This window comes from Coffea eugenioides, chromosome 11 (genome assembly GCF_003713205.1).
Source record: "Coffea eugenioides isolate CCC68of chromosome 11, Ceug_1.0, whole genome shotgun sequence".
In the NCBI taxonomy this organism is placed as follows: Eukaryota; Viridiplantae; Streptophyta; class Magnoliopsida; order Gentianales; family Rubiaceae; genus Coffea; species Coffea eugenioides.
The window spans coordinates 7,728,019-7,751,725 of NC_040045.1; the positions used below are offsets into that span (position 1 = coordinate 7,728,019).

The following is a 23,707-nucleotide window of genomic DNA, read 5'->3' on the forward strand; positions in this document are numbered from 1 at the left end:
GGATGAAGGTGCATCGTTCCCAACATTGGTTTGGGACGTATGCTTTTATAGACTTCTTGTGTAAACTGTGCGGACTTAAAAATTTTTTACTCAAAGTCCGTGGATATGACATGTTAACTTTACGGACTTAAGACCTACTGAAATCCGTAACAATCAAATCAATATGGCCAAACTATACACTGTGGCCGACAACTAATAAAAACTTTATCAACTTTATGACCGATCTATGCATAGATTCTAAAAACATTAAATCAATATGGCCCAACTATACAATGTGACCGACAACTAATAAAAGCTTTATTAACTTTATGACCGATCTATACAATATAGCTTTAGACAAGATGGCCGAAAAATTATCCTTCCATCATATTTTCGATGTTGCTCATTTCTTCTGGTTCCATTGTTTCCCAATAATGATCATCATCATATTCTTCATCTGCTTCGATATCCAAATGCTTTGCTCCTGTGTTCATATAATATCTTTCCAAATATTTTTCAAAGACTTCTGGATAATTGGTACTTATAGTGAAATCTTTTTCTAACTTAAACCTGTATGGGACATATATCTTTTGTATCTTATTTTCATATACTAATCTAATTCCATTTTCCCATTGATCTATGAAATGTCTGTAAGCTAATTGGATCATTTTAGCATTTATCAGTTGTTCTTTTAATTCTAATGGACATTCCACTAGACTGCTGCTGATTTTCTCTAGTTCTTCTGTCGTTCTCCTTGCTGGTGGTATATTGCTGACTGTAATCATTATTCTATGTATTGCTGGTTCTATATCAAAAAGTCCTATCCATTCTGCCGGTGCGGATTTGATATGTACAGTTGCCCACTGTCCATAGTCTAACATTTTTCTGATGAAGTATCCGAGATGAGTTCCAAGACAATGAGTATCTTCTGGATTTGTAACAATAATTTTTTCCAGGAATCCGGCATCCATAAGAAATTGTGGTGTTAAAATAACTCTTTCCCCATTTACTCTCAGTATCTTTGGAGATGAATATTTTGATAAAATAATAGTGACTCTGAGAAAAAATTACTGAGTGTATGTATACAATGGTTATTTATTTTCTGGTGATCACAGGCTTCTGGATTGTTTGGGCAATGTTTTTCTGGGTCTATGAAAAAAGATGGATTTAGTCTAATGGCTGCTGTATTTCTAATTGGATCTTTTGCTATGTCACAGAAATATTGTTGAACTGCTATTAATTTTGAATAATATTGGGCTTGGGCTTTTTGACTAATAATTTCTTGGATATGTAAAGGGAGGAAACTAAGTAGGTGATATGGTTTAAAGAATATTCTGGGCTTAAGAAATTCAAATGGTCTTTCTGAAATGGACTTTTCTTTTATAAAAATTGGCTGTTTTACTGGGCCGGATGAAGAACTGGCCATATGAGATGCTGTATAAGACAGCCTTCCTTTGAGCTCCCCAATCTCAGAAATTTGTGAGAGAATAGTATCTTCTTGTGAGCCTGAGATCTTATACATTTCTTTAAGCTGTTCAGTTAAGGATTTTATTTTTTCTTTTTGAGAAAAGTCTTCTTCTTCAAAATTTCTACACTTTAAATTTAAACTTCTAATAGCTTGCTCCATGCTCTTGCAATGTATACAAAATTCTATTCTATTTGTGTTATCTTTTTCTAATGCATATTGATAATTTCTACTGCTACTAGGGGCATATGTATTTTGATATACTGGAGCCTTCATGCTGTCCATGCTAGCCTTAGGATCTACATAAAATGTTGTTCATATATTTTGCCTAGCGAATTCTAGTGCTTCATGTATGCTATGAAATGCTTTCCATAAAGGATTACGAAAATGATTTATTTGTTCTATAACGGAAATCCATTTGGAATAGATTCCAGGTATTTTTCCTTTTACTACTACATAATATGAAAAACTTTGTTTCGGAAGATTATTAAAATAAAATGCCAAGATATTAAGATTTCTAACTTTATCAGTGCTATTTCTGCTATTCCAGAGGTTATTTAAGATATCCTGCTGGATGTCTTCTAAATTACCTTCCTCTTGGTTATGGAAATGTAGACTTGTACCTTTAGGGTACTTTGTAAGTTCCCACTGGCCAATTTTGACTTTCTGGAAGTTATATGCCATCTGCTGAGAGATCAGAAGAATTGTTAAACAGTCGTGATAAAAAATCTGCTAAGCTATTATCTTTACCTTTAATGTGTTCGAAAAATACTTTATATCCATTACCAACAATACTATCTACAAAATTTAACCATCTCCTAGTAGAACTTCGTTTTTCATTATGTTTATCAAAGAACTTTTTATTGCTTCACAATCTGTTCTAATAGTTATTTCGGATTTGTTGATTATAAAAAGTCTAAAATTATCTAAACTATATTTTACTGCTAATAATTCATTATCTATACTACTGCTATTGCCTTTTTCCTTATATTTACCACTAGCATATCTACAGATTTGTTCACTATTTTTACTGCTATACTTATTTGGTTTTGCAAAAAGAACTGCTCCCCATCCGGTACTACTGCCATCACATTCTATTATCAAGTAATCTGTATCTAATGGTAATTTTAGATCATGTAAATTGCTTATTGTTTGTTTAATTTCTTGTATTAGCTTGATGTCTTCTTTGTTAAAGAATTTTTGTCCCTTTAAAGAGGTTTTATTATATAATGGTGCTACCAGATGATTTAAATTTTTAACAAAAGGTCTTGCATAATTTTTAACAAAAGGTCTTGCATAATTTAATAGTCCTAAGAATTGTTGGAGTTTCTTTGTTTCTTCTATTTTGTCTGGAAATTCTAAAACCTTTTTGCAAATAATTCTAAAACCTTTTAGCAATAATTTTGACAATTTGAAAATTCAACTAGGTTGTGACTAATGAAAAATTTTAGATTGAAATAAAAATGAAAGATGGAATGCAAAAAAGACATATTAGATTGAATTGTTTTATTTTATTCGTCGTCTTTATGATTCAAATTTAATTAAATTTACAATTATTTCCTTCATACCTGCTACAATTGCTGACTACTATTAGAATACAATAAATCTAATAAGGGAGAAGTGTGTACACACACACATATATATACACACACACAAACACATACATACATACATGCATACATACATAGATATATATATATACACAAACACATACATACATACATACATACATACATACATATATATATATATATATATATATATATATAAACACGTATGAAAAAAATAATTTTGACAATTTGAAAATTCAACTAGGTTGTGACTAATGAAAAATTTTAGATTGAAATAAAAATGAAAGATGGAATGCAAAAAAGACATATTAGATTGAATTGTTTTATTTTATTCGTCGTCTTTATGATTCAAATTTAATTAAATTTACAATTATTTCCTTCATACCTGCTACAATTGCTGACTACTATTAGAATACAATAAATCTAATAAGGGAGAAGTGTGTACACACACACACACATATACCACACACACAAACACATACATACATACATGCATATATATATATATATGGATGTATGTATATATATATATATATAAACACACACACACATATAGCCCAAACTTAACTCCCATCCAATTAGCACAAAATATTTTGGCACAAATTCAACTCATCTCACGTTGTATAGGGCTCGACCTGATAAATTTAGGGTCTACTAGGCTGAGCTGAGGCTAACCCAACCCAATTGACAGGCCTACTAATAAAAGGAACATGCATTGCTTTAAATAACTAAAATAATAGGTCTAACTACATTTGTTTGTAAAAGTAATTATAACTCTCTTTAATGGTCAAACCAAATTATTCAAATGTGTTGGAGTTATTGAACTAAATTATTGAAATTATTAAGATAAATGATATACAAAAAAAGTTGAAAAAAATATGAAACTACTCAAAAAGGAAAAAGAGGGTTTTATAAATTATTAAATAGTTTCCTTCATTGTTTAGTGCTACAATTAGAATTGGTTTAATCTATTTCCTAACGAAGAGGCCTAGATAGTAAATATTTGATTTATGTGCGCATTACACATGTTTGTAAATATCATTCATAGAAGGAAAAGTTGTTCCAAATGTTCCCCATATTTTGTCAATGAATTTTTTCGTCCTTCACTTTTAAAATAATAACTTTACATTCCTTACAAATTCATATTAACAAAATTTGGTCCAAACCAAAAATTTCAACTATATTTTAGTCTGAAATCAGCACGTGACCCATATGTAGTCATTTATTATATACAAAAAAAATCAGATTCCACTTTTTTAGTGATAAAAATAAATATGGATTGGATCAAATGCCACATTTTTGGAAAAAAAATAAATATGGTTCAAGTCAGATCGTACTTTTAGAGGCAAAAATGAATATGGATTGGGTCATTTGTTTTGCTACAAATGGGATCTAGCATATTTGTCCCTAAAACAATGACCATATATAGGTCATGTGATAGATTTAGAGTAAAAAGTGATAAAAAAATTTTGATTTGGGATCAAATTTTATCTTTTTAATCTTATAAGGGATGTAAGATTACTATTTTAAAAGTGAAGGGTGAAAAAATTCATTTAGCAAAATGTGAAAAACATTATGAACTATTTTTCCTTAAAAAAACTTTTGTGTTTAGTACATTTCAAAAATATTCTGAAAAATACTTGTACTTTGAAATACTCTCACAAGACAAGTAATAAATTTTTAATGTATTATACTTCAATTTTTGAAAAAATTTAAAATTTGAGTAAGGATATTGACATATATGCTAGGTTATATGCTAAGAGTGACATATATCATATTTTATACATATAAAAAGTTATGAAATTTTAATAAATTTATTGTCTCCTACACAAAAATAAGTTTAAAACTGGTATAGATGTAGCATAATTTTCTAAAATCATAGTTAATTTATCCGTGTTTTTAGTTCCATAACTTTCAAATATATTATTACTCTTTACATACGAATTTAATTATATGCATACATTTGCTATATGCATTTTTTCATGCCAAATTGTCTTCATATTTTTTAAAAAATATATTTCCACATAATGTATTGTATAGTATATGTATTTACACAGTATTATACCCTTCCGTATTTTACCACAGTGGTGGAGACAAGATTTATAGGCAGGAGGCGAAATACTAAAGGTAGAATATTTTTTTAACAAGTGCAATTTTGAAAATTATGAATTATGTTTTAATTTTTTCCATTTCTTTGGCTTAATGATTTAGAATTGATATCGAATTGCAACTAATTTAAAAAATATTTTAAACCAAAGTTTCTAACAACAAGCTTTTCTATTCTCAAGATGATTTTAACAAAACATATGGCTAGTATTGAATTAAAAGACAATACATTAAACTCTAAGAAGATAATATGTAACACAAAGCATTTAATAGGAAATTAAATTTTGTAGATCAACTAATTTAATGACAATCTAAAAATATTTAGAGAATTTAATATTTTTCATAAGAAAAAAAAAGTTAGTGAAGGAGGACAACGAAATTTTTCTAAAATTCTTGGTTGGGGAGGAGGGGTCACAGGCAAAAAAATAACCTTCAATGAAAATTATCAAAATCCAAGGGGGTAAAAAGTGATTAGCCAAAATTTTGGAGGCAACTGCATTGACAACGATGCATTGAGGTGAGAGAGTTCTGTCGGTCGGCAGCCAAAGTCATATATAGTTCGGGTCCAAAACCCTAATTAGGTCCACGACAACGAAACTATTCAACCATGGGACGTTCGCGACCTCACCGTCGCAGAAACGCAGGGAAGTCTGCTGCAAGAGAAAGCAAACCATCCCAATTAGGCGGCTTAGTTCAACTGGCTCAAATCCCAGACCACATAATTTGCAGTAATATCATCCCTAGACTTCCAGGCAAGTCTTTGATAAGATTCAAATGCGTAAGCAAGCTTTGGAATTCGACAATTTTGGATCTGAATTCCACATCTTTCGGTAACAGTCGAGGTCCCAAAACAGCTTCTATGTCATTCGAGTACACAAAATGATCGATAAATCTTTGTTTCCATATGATGGACAGCAAAGGCTCGACCGAAAAGTTCTCCCTGGAGAAGCCAATAACGGAGTATTATCATCGTGATGGCCATATTGCAGGTTCATGCAACGGTTTGTTACTTATAATTCTTGGAGCCTCTTTTTTCTTGTGGAATCCATGCACAGCATACTTCAGGTGCGTGTTAGAATCGGACAAAATGAAACCTCCCTATTTTGTAACAAATTCCGGGATTTGTTACGATTCATCCACTGACGATTACAAGGTCATAATAGGGCTGCAAAACAGTAGTATTCGTGCTCGGGAGTTTTCACGCGGACCCGTGTTGGTAGCAGGATTGAGAAACAAAGGTTGGAAAAAGCTAAATTTTCCTTATCGATGTCACCCATGGTTCGCCAACTCGGCCGAGTCCGAGATGACTCGGCCGAGTCATAACCGGAACAGTCCCTACCGTTCCGATACCGATACCCGAAACGCCGATTATACCATATCCGATTTGAATCGCTCCGAATCAGTTGATATTGACCGAGTTAGAACGGTGTAGAAGGATACCGGCCAAATTCTCGGATTTGGCTCGGATATGAACCGGTCAGATCATAAACAGCAACAAGAACACAGAGAGTCGGCCACCCATGCTTTTTTGTTTTCTTTTTCAACCACAAAGACAAGATTTAGGGGAAAAGGAGGATAAGGGGAGAAACATACCGTCAATTTCTGTGTACCTTTTGCAGAGAGGGAAGGAGAAAACAGAGAGAAAGGAAAAGGGAAAAGAAAGAACGAGGGTCACAGCAGTATCTGGAGTGATTATTTGGAGAAGCGAGCTGAAGGGGCTCTTCAATTTCTTCATCGTCCGGCTATGAAGGAAGGAGAGGAGAAAAACAGAGGGTGACGGCAGAGAGGGAAGGAGACAACAGAGGGTAAGGGAAAGTGAAAAAAAGAATGAAGTTGACTGCTGAATATCACATCTGGAGCTGAAGCGATCTTCAATTTCTTCATCATCTGTACCGGGCGAAGGGGTCTTCAGTCTGGCCGTGAAGGAGGAGAAAAAGGGCGAAAGGGAAATTGGAAAAAAAATGAAGAAAGGGACGGCCAAATCTCAGAGGAACAACACTAGTTGCAATGATCGTATACTCTCCTTGGCTGCTGAAGAAGTGTAAGACAGCGTTGCTGAGTTGGATTCTGCATCATCTGTTGCTACTCCTTGGGATGTCTTTTCTCTCTTGTCCTTTCTCATTTATGGGTCCCTGCTTTGTAGAAAAGCTGGAAAGATTTGAAAAAAGGACAATTGGATAGTGCAGAAAAGCTGTTGTTGCATGTTTTGTCTTGGAAGTAACATGCAATTAACGTATCATGCTTTATTATGCTAAGAGAAGCTGGGGCTTTTGTATCGGATCAGGGAAAAATATAGAAGGAAAAATTGGAAGCACCTAAAGTTCAAGTTTGGCCCAAGTAACTAAGTGAAAATGCTTGTTTCTTTATATCTTTGCATTTCATAATATTATTTGATAAGTATTTGTTTCTTTATTGTATTAAATAAATACCGTTATTTTCTTTGTGTATAGAGATTTGTATTGTATCATGTAAGATATGATAATTTTATTCTTATATATAATTATTTATCTCATATAAAATAGAATTAGAATGTACATTTGATTCTAAAATCATTTATTACTAATACTATAGACCCTTATGGTAATGACAGTATTATTTTATTTAATAATCAGTAACTATATATGATAATGTAGGTATTTAGTAAATTTAATTTGATAATTGTGTTTTTAATGGTATTTTCTATTTTTAGTAAATTTTTCAGATTTTTAAAAAAATTTTATATACTTTAATGTACGTATCACCCGATATTTAACTGATATGCCGCGACGGATGTGGAACAACCGAGACCGCGACGTGACCGCGACCCGCGACGGCGAACCATGATGTCACCGGGGAACAAGTGGAGTTTTATTCAATGGTTTTCTACACTGGAGAGCTAATACCAACAAGGGTTATTGTACCAACCCTGCACCTAATAAGATCATTGTTTTTGATCCAGAAACTGATCAAGTAAGGGAGCTTCCTATGCTGCAGGACAGAAGCCGCCACCACATACTTGGTTTGGGGGTTTTGGACGACTGCTTCTGTATGTCTTGTTGGGACATTAACCAAGTAGAAGTGATTGCAATGAAAGAATATGGTAATGAAGAATCTTGGGCTGCTTTGTTTGAGGTATCAATTCTGAAGTTCTATAGCATCTCTTATAGCACAAAGTTGACACCATTGATGCTCATGGAAAATGGTGAAGTCTTGATGCTAAGGGATGATGATACTACTTTTAGTTATAACCCTCAAACGATGGAATACAATTATGAGTACCCCAAAGTGTTTGGAATACATATATTCTTCGAAAGTTTAAATAACCCTCATGCCAAGGATTTCTTATTCTGACAGAATATTCACTAAGTTGAAAAGGTTTCATATGATTAGAATTCGAAGCTCGCAGGTGAGAAAGTTGTCTGCTTTTTTTCTTGTTGCAATCTTTGTCGCTTAATTCCTGTTGGTTCATCCAGTATTATATTACTATTAAATCCAGATTTATAAAAGTTAGTCCATACTTGTTATATTGTTGGCGAAGTTGAAATTGGAATGTAATTGTGGATGGCACACCTAAAAACAGATGTTTCGCATTTCATATATAAGGTCCAACTTAAGAAATATTAATCTTTTTTATTAGTTTCTATACTATCAGTAAAGAGGTAGTTCATATTTACCATTCATTTCTTTAATTTTTTATGAAATAATTTTTTGCTTTTGCAAAGATATTCTATTTCTATGCTGCGAATAGTTTTTTCTCATTACTTATTTTTGAATTGCTATTATCTTAATTTTATAGCATTCCCTATTATGTGACACCTTATGAATTACATAAATTATAATAGCACTGTTCACCCCCTAAATTACCTAATTTTTAGTGTAGTTTATTTAAACTTTTGTATTTTTTTATTTATGTAACGCCCCTTAAATTACGAATCCGTCTTTTATTCTGTACCCTAAGACACAAAATAGAAGAATCCTACTAAATGCATTAATTGATGTGGCTATGTACTTTGGACAGGAGATTATTTGTCCAAATATATTTGCTTATATCACCATTACAATTTTCAATACAGGTTTTTATTTTCCCAATTATCTTTTTATTTCACATACATCACATCACAAAAAGAGTTATAGTAAAAATATTTCAAATAATTTACAATCCAAACACACGGTTGCACGTGGTATATATATATATATTGGGCTTGCACTTCGGTCTTATTCTCGTTTGCTTTAAATTTTTCAAAATTTAATTATGAAAAGTGATTATAAAGAATAATTAAAATCAGCAAAAAATTATTTTTGGTTGATTATGGATATTAACTTTTTTTAAAAAAAAAAATCTATAATCTGAATATAAAACCAAAATAGAATATCACAAATAAACCGATTATCCAAAATCAAAATCTATAATCAGATAAATTAATCAATGGAAAGCCTTTCTTATCGTTTGTTTGAGTTGCTTGTCTTGTTGCTCTCTTGAAGTTTTAATAAAACTAGTGACCTTCCTTGAACCATCCGAAACTATCACTACGTACATCTCTTTAATTCTTAATTTTCTGACATTCAACCCAATTCAAAAAATAGTAAAATAAATAAATGTCAGAAGGAAGAACAAGAAAACTATGAATAACAAATTCAAACCACTTTGCATAAGATAACTATGAATAACAAATTCAACCCATGTGAAGGAAGCTTTTCTGAAAAGCACTTCATGGAAAGCAGTCATCCAAATGGGGCCATAAGATACCTAAAAACAATATGAAGAACTAGTCATAAATAGCAGTGAAATACTAACTCTTCTAACCAGTATATGTCTTTCATGATCTCTTTGACTGATGGCCCATTACCTGTAGCATTCAAAAATTCAGGAACCTGATGAAAGTGAACAAAGATGAACTTCTAATATATAAATTATAGGTGACAAATCAATTCATTTAATTAAATGTACTCGTACCCGCCTATGAATAGATAGATATGGATATCTTAAGTTTTTACATATGAGTATAAATGGGTTAGGTAACCCATCAAACCCAATTAACCCATTTAAAATTGTTTTCCCCCAAATCTCCTCTCTTTCCCCGCCTATTTTTTTTTTCAAATGTTTCATTTTGTTATGATATTAACTACTTTTGTTTCATTATTATTGTTATTTGTTGGTTTATTTTATCATTTTATTTTCTCTTAATTTGTTAACTTACTCATTTTTTAGCATTATCAATTTATGATAAGTTTTAGCCTCTTTTCTTACATTTCCAAAATGAAATTTTAAATTGACACATGAAAAATTAGGGTTCAAAATTTTTGCATTAAGTTTTTATGTTAATTTTTATAGTACTTAATTTAAATTTTTATATTCTTATTATTCAATTATTAAATAGTATGTAATTTTGCGACATAGAGTACGGATAGGAAAAAAATTGATAATTAGGCTTATTGAATATTATAAGTAAATATTTAAAACTAATGATGGGTGCAAAGAGTGGTATACATTGATAACTTAGTTTACAAAAATGAATTTAAATGAGTTTACAAAAAGTTAAAATAAATGGATTATAAATGGGTAATTGGATTACCCAATTCATTTTTTGACTTACCCATTTATAGCTATCTAATTAAATGGGTATAAATGGGTTAACTCACTTATACCCACTATCCATTTTACCCAACCCAAACCCGCCCAAGTCACCCATTTTGACAGCATGCTATTATAAAATTGCATTAAACCACCTGAGTTGAAGAATCGATTCCTTCATAGGAAGAATACTTCTTCCTATAGAACCGGCTGCAGAAATGAGAGATTAATTCTTCTTTAAATCATGATGGACTTAATGCAAACATGGACTACATTATTGGTTTGGCAAGCATGGCATTTGTTCTGTTTTCACTCTAAGATAGAAAAAATTGCAAACCATATGTAACCCATGAGAATAATATTTAATTGAGTAAATATTTCCTACACTGACGGTGTATACACTATCATCGTTGGATTCATGACATGTGTACAAAAGTTGAATTTCAATTTTAAATTTTGCATAGTTGTCATTCATCCAACGCTGATAGTGTATACACTGCCAGTGTAGGAAAGATTAATCCATATTAATTACTAGGCATTACAACGTACGGTTACCCACTACTGTCACTTTGGCATTACAATATGCAACAACACCAAGAGATTTCTGTTGAGGTACCAATAGAGAAGACATAGGAAATTATGTCAAAAAAATATTCTTGTTTTCGATTATTAGAATATGCAAAAAGCTAAAGGTACTGAGCCTTTAAGCAATTGAAGTATAAGAATTTTAATTTGTTTGGATAGTGCTTTTATCCCAAATAATATTTCGCTTGCATCATAAACACATTTCCAAACCCACCTTTTTATATTTTCAATCATCTTTTTATCTCACATACATCACATCATAAAAAGTGCTACAGTAATTATTCCAAATAATATTTCAAATAATACACTATCCAAACAAAAAACTTACCTATTAAGAAAAATCTGACAACAACAAACTCCAGAAGTATTACTTTACTATATATATAAAGAAACATCACATCAATCTACACTAACATGACAAAACAGTAGTTTTACTGCTGAATATGAAGTATTATATTTATGGGACACCCAATCTTGTTGAAAACAATCAATAAAAAGCGGACATTGAAATGCTAACCACTAGAACGTTAATGCAGTCCATTTTTTTTTTCTTGAAACGATAGAAGTTTTTATTTCTACTAATAGAGAAATTACACTGTATGAGTAAGGATTCAAGTTTTTCTTCACAAAAGTGTACGAAAACACTGAGGATCAAAGAATTCCTCGTCAAAATGTAAATGCATTGCTTGCTTACTCAGTTTATGACTAAGGCTATTAATCCTATCATTACCGGACTGAATATCAAATGAGCATGTCCTTAACATAGTCATCAGATCTTAGCTATATTCACAGCAGCAAAAGTAAAGCAATTTTAAACCATTAAAAGCCGGCATCTATCGCCCACTTGAACCATAGACAGTAGAACCTAAATCTAAATGACACTAAATTACCAATTCTATAATTGTGAAAGATCAAATACATTAATCAAAATCACTAAAAATGGTGAACTGAGTGATAAGTAAAGTTTCTTACCAATTTCTTTCACAAAGCTAGTTGATTCCCGAAATCAACTTCATATTCCTTTCTTCCAAACACATATGTACAATGAGCACACAGTTAAAAATTATATTATGATATTAAGCCAGATGCTATAATGCGACAGAGCAAAGTGTGATATTAAGAACAAATTGCTTCTCCAATCTTTTTCATTTTGTAGTTTAAGCAAAAATTATTGAATTCTAACACCACATTACTCACTAATACAAAATTAACAAGAAAATAAAACAAATCCTGAGCAATCATTGAGACGAAAATGAACAATATAATTTAATCTACGAAAAGATTCCTACTTTGAGAAACCTAATTAAGAATACCTTTTGAGTGTAAGAAATCAAAAATTTACCTGAGAAGCCGGTGAATTTCCACGTTTCAATTGCTGATATCAGCCTACCAACCAAGAAGAGATGGAAAAATAAGTCAATAAATAACAACGTTTTTAACATGAAATACTTATAAAACTCCAATTATTAACTAGAATTGACCGGAAAGCACCGGAAATTGAACTTTTTAGATGCGGATATCTACCTCAGAACTAAAAAGAAGAGCAAGAAACAAGGCGAAGACAAACCAGCTCCGAAAAGTGCATTGAATTACAGATCATTTTCTGATCTCACTTGAAGTAATATTCAGAAAGATGAACGACCTTTGACTTCAAAACCTAGAAAAGTAGCCAAAATCACTTGTGCATTGAAGTACAATGCAAGCCAATGGCAAAAAAATAAAATGCACTGGATTTCTTGGAGGAAAATGGCTCAGGGAAGAAAGGAAGGTGGCTTGGGATTCAAGGACCTAGAAACCTTTGATAAAGCTCTACTAGGAAAACAGATCTGGAGACTACTTACCAAACTAAATCTTTTGGTCAGCAAAATGTTGAAAGCCAAATATTTTCCCAAGGAGTCAATTTTCACATGTAAAGCTCAAAGCAATGCATCTTGGTTCTGGAAAGGGCTACTAGAAGCTAGAGGTCACATTGAAAAAGGGTTACTAAGAAGGATTGGTAATGGGAGAAGTACTAACATCTAGGAGCACAGGTGGATACCAGAATCACCTTCTGGTAAACCTACTACTCCCAAACCCCAAAACTGTGACTTTGAAACAGTGCAGCAGCTCATCAACCATAGAAGATGGAATACAAATATTATCTTCAGACTCTTCAACAAGACTAATGCAGAGAGGAATCTTAACATTCCTATTAGTCTATCAGGCAGAGAAGACTCCAACTATTGGAAGTACAGTGAAGGAAGAAATTACACTGTAAGCTCTGGGTACGCATGGATAATTGAAGAGAGTTCATGAAGGAATGAAGGGAGGGAGGCTGTTGGAACAAGTTTTGAAGAAGATAGTCAACAAATCAAGCAAATATGGAGTACTCTGTGGAAGCTCAACATCAAACACATAATCAAGGTTTTCATCTGGAAATGTATTAATGGAGCTCTCCCAGTTAGAGAAGCAATCTACAGGAAAGCATCAATTGGGGATTCAGTGTGAGAGGAACCAAAAACCGTAGAACACACACTGCTGCAATGTCCCCAAGCAAAAGAGATTTGGAAGGCAGCCCCAATAACATGGGATGGAGCCAAAGATCAACAAGGCAATTTCGAAAGATGGTGGAGCAGAATCACAGATGCTAGGAAAAGACTAAATGATAAAAGCCACATTGGCCTCACTGCCAATATTCTGTGGCAGATATGGAAGGAAAAAAACAAGAAGGAATTTGAAAACCAAACCAGCTATCAACCATATAGAGTTATTCAAAAAGTACACAAAGAATGGCTGGAGCAAGAGGAAATAGGATCAAACAAAACCAGACTGAGCACAGCAAAAACAATGCCAGAACAGGATGAACAATGTCAAGAACACGAGGACCAGGAACTAATAAACTTGAGAGTGTCAACAACAAGTCAACAAAGGCCAACACTACTTGGAGTTGGAGTTCATAGTCAAATGGCTGCCAAACGTAGACACCGTTTTTTGGGCAATAAAAGAAAGAAGCTTTGGAAACAAGAACATAATGATGCCTTGGCTATCAAACTGGTCTTGTGCAAAGCATTGGAAAGACAGTGGAGCAAAATCAAAATCCAAATCCAAAATAAGGAACTCCTGAGACAGGTTAAAAACAGAAGGACTGGTGACTGCAGATTGACAACACTTCTTGAGGACATTTTAAGTCTAAAGTCATTGTTTCAAATGTGCTCCTTTTGTTTAGTTGATAGGGATGACAATGATATTAGTACAAATGTTAGTTCATATGCTCTAGGCATTTTTTTTGGATGAGGAAGGCATCATTCCTCCGTGTCATTGAACACGACATGTACAGATTATCGAGCCTTTGCTCAGATTGTAAAGCTCTCTTTAAAGATCAATGAAAGTATTCTAACGTTTCGAAAAAAAAAAAAATTGAAGTACAATGCTGTCCAAATTTTAGAAAGTAGAGCTCCAGTACACGTTTAATTCCAAAAAAAAATGCTTATATATATATATACATATTAATAATCTTAGAACCTCTCTAAATTCTAAAAATTGATAATCTTAGAACCATACAAATTCTATTAATTTAAAGACTTATTAATTAATCGATAAATTAATAATTTATTAATTTATCAAGTGTACTTACAATTCAAAGAAATACTCATTAGTCAACTAAAGTTTTATTTTATTTTATAAAAATATAAATTATTCTATTAATAAAAGGAGGTTAAAAATCTATAGAATATAAACCAATCCATATCTACTTAATTTGTAAGTATAATTTAATTCTATTAATATATGTAAATGATATTATTTTTTTATTATCAAGAGTCCAAAAGACTTAGGAATAGTAAATGATAGACGTACACCTCCATTTAATCAAATGCATATAATGAATCAAATTAATGTATATAAATGACAAGGAAATCTTCTTAATTATAATAAACAAACACAAAGTCTTCTTAACTATCTCATTGTTAAAGTATGGCTTCCCATTTAAAAGGTGTACGTTCATATATCATTGTTAAATTATGGCTTCCTATTTGAAAGATGTTCATAAATAAGATAAAATTTGAAATACTTCTCCATGTCATTGTCATGAGGAGACCTAACAGTTTTTCCTTTTTTACCTTCGAGAGGCGAAATTCTCGGACTCCTCAACTTTAGACTAGATTACGTTGGCAGATTAACTGTCTCCCTTACAAATACTATCAGTTCAAGCGTTACTCTTCACTAAATCCTGGCCACTCCTTTGACATTTTCAAAGCTAAGAACGTTGCCGTAATAGTAGCAAAGGTAATTATTGGCTTTGGGCTTCGTTTCATGTTGCCTTGAAGCCCAAATTTGTGCACATTTTGTAGTTTTCTTTTTGCTTGCACATGTAACTGATCTAATGCATAAAGCATTATGTGATTATAGTAGAGAGCATCCCAATTACTTAATTTTAGGAAAAAATATAATATGTCATTTTACTAAATTATTAATTTATAATATGAATGGGACCAAAGGGTTATATAAGCTTTTAAAAAATTTATTATTGATTATTTTATCAAAATTATTAATTTAACTCATTAGTCCAAGTTGGGACTAAAAAAAAGCATCATTTAATAGATGTTATTAATTTATCAAGTATTAATTTATAGACGTTTTACTATAAATAAAAAGTTGTAGAGAAAAGGATAAAGATAATCCGAGTTGAATTCATAAAGAACAAATATATCACCAAATAAGCTCACCTTCAATCACATTAAATTTGAATAAATAATCTAGATATCGCAATTTTAAACCACATATATTCATTCTCCACTATAATTTTACTATAAAAATTGCATATAGATAACAAATTGTAGATAAAAAAGGATAGTAATACTTCGAGCTTGATTACCTAGGATTCAAATCTAAGGAGCTCAGAAAAAGGCTCGAAGAAGATTTTGTGGCGACTTCTACCAGACCGAGCTAGTGTTTGGCTTGCTGATGAACAACATTACGTGGGGAAGTTACTTGTGCTTGGCGAATCTCTAATTCCTTCACTTGCCCGTACAGCAGTAAGAGGAGAGCAACTTAGATATCAAGTGATAACACTAAGACTCGGTTGACAGGCTCGGTGGCTGGCAAGACCGGAGGTTGGATACAAGAAAGGAGGCTTCAAAGAGTATTGGTAAGATCGGAGACATGAGGAACCGTTGTCATTTGGAATTAGGGAATGAAAGACCCCCTTTCGAAAGGGTCGTAGAAGGGCCAAACGAAATGGGCTCACTTTTGGGCTTGACCTGGTCCAAACAATTAGGGAATAAGTCTGAGTAGCTGTGGGTTCTAGTTCCCAAGCACATCCTTCCAAAAGAAAGGAATAGAAATTAACAATTAATTTCTCAAAATTCATGAAATTGATTGGAATAGAGAAGCATCAAGGAGATTGAGATTAAGCGACTGATAGGTATAAATCTTTACTATTTTAATTAAATTTGGCTTTGCATGTCTCTATCATGCATTTTAGGTTTTAGTTTTGCTCTAAGCCTAATGTGAGTAGTTTTTAGGTTAGAGCATTTTCTTTCTTACTTTTTTTGGCTTCACAAGGTTTGCGCTTGCTGTAGTTAGACAGTGGACTATAGACACGACACCTTTTCTTCTTAAAATAATAGTTTCACCTTTTCTCATAGAAAAAAAAAAAAATCGTTTCTCATGTCATGCATTGAGCAAAAAATGATGCAGGTTTATTTTCCTGCAGGGGCGGATTTAAGGTGGGGGCACGGGCCCACTGCCCCCTTAAATTCCTATAATACTTATACAATTTTGACATAATTTTAAGTGTACTTCCAGAGTTTTTTTAGAAAAGATGTGAAAGAATGAGTCACAAAATTTAGTTTAGTTACTTATATTGAGAAAAATATACTTCATGAAGTTCAAAATGAAAAAGTTGTAAACCATTATAAAAATATGAAAACTCGTCGTGAGCAATTGTAAATAGTTTAGTTTGTTTTTAAAATAAAATTATTATTACATTAATAATTTTGAGTTTGCCTTTTTATGTTTTTCATGGAATATACGTATCATTTGTACTTGTTGGTGAATTTATTTATTTATTTTTTTGCTTAAAAAACTAGAAAAAATAGTAGATAAAAAATTTTAGTATTATTTTTGCGCCCACTAAGATTTTTTTCTCGCTCCGCCACTGTTTTCTTGGTTATTTAGCTTAGAAACAACGCTGCATGAAACTTGACTTAATCAAGAAGGACGAGAATAAGAAGAAAGGGGAAAAAGCTGGGGGGAAGTGCTTTGGTTTTTGCTATAGAAAGATCTATAAATGCACATGCACAGAATGAGCGAATGAAGATGGTTTACAGAATGAATAGAACTAACAAGAAGATGCACATTCACATAAAAATTCAACTTATTCAACTTATCATAAAACAATCACCATGGATAAAGCTGTAATAACATTGAGCAGGAACTGGGAAAATTTTAGCTACCTTGACAGATGGAAGGTCCTGATTACTATCAGAAGGCTGTGCAACACTATGACACAGATTGCAATGCAGATTCTGCACACTGCAATATTTGCAACTCATGACCCTTTTTTTTTTTTCTTTTTCCCTAATTCTCATTATTCAAATCTATAATTTTCTCAAGGGGAAAGGAAAGGAAAGAACAGCAAGCATTAATCACTACCTTGTGCAAAGTTCCTTCAGTTCAGACTCGTATAAACTTTTCTGGAGAAGTGCCAGGTTGGTTCTCCACTAGGAGACCCATACGCAGTACCATAAGGGAGATGATAACGCCTCCTATCAGGGGCTCCCTGTAATGATTTTCGAAAATCAAAGAAAATTTGTCGAAATGATGGAAATGACTCAAGTTTGATTTCCTACTACAAGTGGTATTCCAACATTCATCTTATTGGATTTAAGATTGTAATAGATTTATCAAATCAGCCAAAAATGTTGTTCACTCTAAATTGTCATAAATTATGAGTGACATATCTCATAGTAACCATAATTTGTTCAAGCATAAAAAAAGTATACCTTTAATGGAAAAATTTTGTCATTGTTACCCAAAAACTAGCAAGAAAAGCATCGATTGATCTTTCTGAGAAAGTAAGAATTGGAAATAAGACAAAGGGTAATCTTTCCACTTGCAGTCAACCAAAAATAGTAAGGTAATCTTTGCATTCGCTCATTAATGCAAGCAATAGATACCAGCAAAGTAAAACGTACCAAGTAAAAAGGCCTTCCTGCATATTTTATAGTACTAATTCCTGATTATCACTACAAGAAAAACTGTACCAATACAAGTTTCGGTTCATCTGGGAAAAAAATTGAAGATGCCCCCATAAATATACAAGTGACAGCAAGCCTTGTTTTAACTTTTTCCCAAGTCAGATTCCAGGCTGTCATTGACTCGGAAATTTTTTTTATTAATTTGATGACCAACAGATTTGGAAGCCGTCATTAGCAACCCAAACAAGCGATCCAAGACCACTCCCCCTCCATCACTCAGACCAGAATGCGTGTATTCATTGGTTATCCAAAGCCTAATGCCTGCAATCTGAGAAGCTGCCTCCATGACCAGATTGAAGTTAACATACGAGTCTTCATAGTACACAGAAGCAGCAACAGGTACCTGTTTAGTGCACAAGAGAGATAATACGTGAAATCCAATCTCCCATAGCTAGTGAAGTGCCGGCCAAGGGGGGGAAAAAAGGTACCTCCAAGGTTTGAGCTAGTCATTTATTCAATAAAAGCCTTCTTAATTCTTAGGAATATAGAGTTTGATAATATACAGAATTTGAGAACAATCTTCAGTTAAAAAAAGAACTTTAAACCTCCAAATAATAAATTAAAGGCAAAATACAAAGAGTGAATAGCATCAGCTGACATTGCGCGTCATATAGAGGCGATTGAGTGACCTACCTCTGTCCCAGAATAAGGGACGTTTTTGGGGATTCCAACTTATTATGCACAGTTTAATCAATTTGAATGTGAGACATCCTTTTTCAATTGTACCCCTTTGATCAATATCAAAGTTTAATTGCTGTCTATGTTGATGTGAAAATAATCCCTGGGTCCATGCAAAATGAAAGTTCTTTTCCATGTTGTTGCCACCAAAATTATGGCCAACAAAATTTTTGGTGCTTTCCACGCACCTTTCTTTTGATGCCTATTTATTGCTTTTGTGGGTTCCATCATGCTTGTTTTTTATTTTATCAATATCTCTTTTGAGGGTACAAATGGAATGTTAGAGAAAAAATTGTAGTGTGACTCAAATTTTGGGACATGAATAAAGGTGAACTATAACAATAACAATGGAACGGAGTGAGTATTTTTAAATGCGGTTGTATCATATAGTGGGAGCCAGTCTTCCTTCTCCGCCAATAGTTCAGCAGCACACTTGAAATGCCTCCATGCATGAATTTCGTCAAACATCCAAGGAAATATCATCTACAAAGACAATAAAAGAGCAAATCATCCACAATAGATAATGCCTACTGTCATTAGTCAAGAAACAACATGGGAGGATTTGGTCTAATTATTATAAACAAAACTCTTGCCTTCATTTCCATGTCGCATGCAAAAACATCATGAGAACGAAAAGAAAGGGGATAAAGAGAGAATAATGATAGTATTGATGATGGTGGTGATAATAATAAACATAGTGAAGGTGTAAGGTCCCAATTCTATAACAAAAACTCCTGCATATGGTACTCTTGCAGACAATAATTTGATTTCCTTTTGAATCACAAGCTGCCTCTATAGAGAAAAATGGTATGACCTTCCCAACTTAATACACGAATTCCTTGTGGCCGTAAAAGGCTTCCTTTTCAAGAAAGTATTGACAAAATTATGCAGGTTGACCAGAATGCCATGCTGTTATAAGTTGCAGGACAAAAAATATCTCCAGAGCTCCCAGCTCTGGAGTCGTTGTATACCCCAACCATCAGCGGTCTCTCCTTTAAGGGCATTATCTGTCTGATAAATAAAATGTAAAAGATGACACTGATTATGGAAGGAGAAGAGGGCAGAAGAGAGAAAGTTCCTTGGATACTACATTTAGTCTCTGAACCTTACATTTCAAGGTGGAAAAGTAGTTTCGACGACTCTACTGCTGAGAATGGTGGATTTATGGCATTCAAATAAAGCATATATTCTTTAATTCAGATGCCATTTTTGGAAAATTTTGCATCTTTAATAGAAAAACCCTGTGATCTCCTTCCTTACTGCGCCTGTAAAGAGTACAGGGCAACCTTCCTTGGCAGCCTTAATAGCGTCAAATTTACTTTCTTGTTCAACCCGTGTCCTGTGAGCAGCCCACCGTGATGCGGCACCCTTTAGAACCATAACAATCAAAAAATTAGATATGACTTCAAGAGTTAAAAAAAAGTAAATTATCGCCTATCACAAGAAAAGTTTTAGGCAAAGGAAATCATGTTCCATGGGACTAAACACTTGCTACTTTCCATATTTAAGCAGCCCACTAAAACTGATTCAACACCTGGATGTAGTACAACTGACTGAATAAAAAACCTTCAAAACCAGAATGGAAAAGCTGTAATAAATTTGTCTAGAGTCATATTTATGATTTAACTCAAAAAGTTGTATCTGTATGTGCATGAAACATAGCTTAAATACACTAATACAAACCCGGGTTTCGAACAAGAAATCATATGGTTACCTGACAGTACAGCGACTCGTGCAGAAGAGCAAACAGTGGATTCATATCAAAACACAACCACCAACGGATGTTGGTGCAAGTGGAAGGGGCTTGTATCCCTTAACTATGAGATCTCAAGTTCGAAACCGATGGGAATGGAAAAAACAACGTTTGGAGAGCTTCCCCTACAAGGGGCCTGACCCGGATCCAATAGAATTAGTCGCAGACCGTAAAACGGATACGGACACATGTGGGTTATAGCTAAAAAAAATATTAAAACACAACCAGTTCTCATACTACAATATAAAACATTTTCAACTCAGTGAGACTAAATTCCATTTAACATATAAAAAATTATGCAGAAAAGAAGAGCACCATACTGACAATATATCAACAAGAATATGAAGAATCTCAGTAAAAAGGCAAATGTCACTTTCTTATCTTGGATCAGTCACAATCTCAAAAGCTTCAGAACAGTAGGAATGTAGAGCTGTAAGCTGTATGTGCACACTGGCATGCTTCACATGCCTTACGGCAAAATAGTTCACCGTCTCTACACCAAAAAGAGATGAGAGAAAAACAAGCCACGATCCTCACTCCTAAAAGATGAAAGTTTCAGAGTGGCCAAAGAAGTAACTTAAAGGCATCAGTACACCAGCCATGCATATGGGCCTTAGGCTTTCCAAGACTTTTCAAGTATTGAACTAATCTCGTCCAATCGGGTCTACTCACATGATATAAATGCTGGACAAGATATTTCGAAACATAGAACAGATTCACAAATCATTCAAGGAATTTGTCATAAGCTCAGTTAAAAACATATACAGAAAGGATCTCGGAAATCTCTTGATCTATCCCCAGAAAGAAAGGCAATCACTGTTATGCAAATTCCTTCTCAAAAGAATCCATGTCTCTCTTGGAGAGAGAGATGGCAAATTCTTCCCCAGTATAATAGTCCTAAGAGGATGGCATTAATACTCCCAAAAGGATGATAGAGAAAACAGCAATTTGATCAGAAACTGAGTAGACATCCCTTTGATCTTAAATGCTGATATAAGTAACTTTCTAAAGCTTTTCACAAAGATAGGTATTTCCTTTCAAACAATTCCTAACATTTTACACTATATTCCACCAAATTAGGTACCAGTTAAAGAGAGAGAAATTTCAATTACTCAAAATTTCACAGATAAGAAAGGAAAAGAGGAAGAAGAATGGCATCTCATACATCATTCAGGAAGTAGTAACTTATTCTCTTTCGTTCTCCGGGAACTATTACCGGACCCCATACCCTCTCCAACCTGCGAGTGGAGTAATATAATTGATATTCAACACAATTATCAGACATAAACAGTTTTAGTTGGCTGTGTAGACAAACTTACATATAGTGCAAGCGTTCAAAACCAGTACTTGATCCGAAAGCAGTGAGACCAAGAAGCTGCAATCCCCTGCGAGTCAAGATACCACCAGATTGTAAAAGCACCTGCTCTAGTTACATGATGACAATCAGAAATACAATATTACATGCACACTAAGTCGGAATACATGACGTAATGGGAAAGATGAAACCAAAAAGAAGGAGAAAAGACAATAATTACTGGATACAAAAAATTTAAAACTCCCATTTTCTAAAGTTCTCCTACCCCTCCACCTTCAGACTCTACCAAATGTTGGACGACATCGCACACAATTAAAATGTCCATAGGAAACCTCTCATAAAACTTCTCATTCTAATGAACAATCTGTTCAAAGCATCCTCTATGTACAGCTTCTGCAGAGCATCCACTTCTGATTGGCGTTTTTCCTCCAGTTATAAGAGCTTGTTTGAGTCCATGTGGAGCAAAACTCAAGTAAGTTACTATACAGAAGCCTCCATAGCTCTGCAGGAAAAAAGGAGAAAAATCAGTAAAACTCTCTCTCCCTCTCTCTATTTTTCTATTTATCAGTTACCAAAACAAGCTTATACTAATCATAGATCATAAAAATTCAAAGTTCCCTTCATACTTGAGCATATACTAAATGTCCTTCAAATTTGTAAAATAAATTATGTACATATTCATGGAATTGGGAGATAAGAGAGGAGGGGGAGTAGGTGGAGATTGGAGAGAAAGAAAGGGAGAAGAGCCATAGTAATTCTGCAACTAGTCCAACTGAGAATGAAATGTTGCTGGGATAAATGAAAAGAGACAGTGGAAAGGGGATGTTGTCATGCTAAAATCCTTGGTAACCTTAAATGTCGAATATAGTGGAGAAGCAAAGAAAGAAATAACCTACCCCAAATCCGTCCACGGTCCACCATCAGGAACGATGCATTTTCGTATAAATTTAGCATCCTGAACTATATTGTCAGCTTGAAAATGACACAAATAGTTTGCTTGTTCCTCAGCGGACTTCAGTTGCATCATAGATGATGTTATTAACGGTGTTGATAAACCTGTCCCTCGCTGCATTTTAAACACGTTAGCTTAAAGACGATGGGATTTATGCTGTCTTAAGAACGGTCTGCAACATGCCTGATCCAATAAAATTACACGATATTCTTCACATAATTTACCAATCCTTCCACTTGTTTCAGTTGGCCTTGGAGATTCGAACCCTGGTCCACCTTCCAAGTACAATAGGTATGGGAGGGGTTGGTCTTCTTTCCTAACTGCACTTGATAAATAGAAGGAAGAAGATTTAGAAATGAGAGTGAATGCAAAGATAAAACTTACTGACAAGAGAGACAAACATTGACTATCATATTCTAGCTGCAATTCAATGATCTCCTTTTTGAGTCCCATTTCTTTCTTTTCCAATCATCAAGAAGAAAGATAAGTGTTGCAGGTAAAGGCATTTCATGAA

At 33.4% G+C, this 23,707-nt stretch overlaps 1 pseudogene; it reads right to left on the bottom strand.

The window, feature by feature from the left end:
• Positions 1-9,822: 9,822 nt before the first annotated feature.
• Positions 9,823-23,646, bottom strand: LOC113751906 (annotated as a pseudogene).
• Between the last annotated feature and the right edge of the window lie 61 nt (positions 23,647-23,707).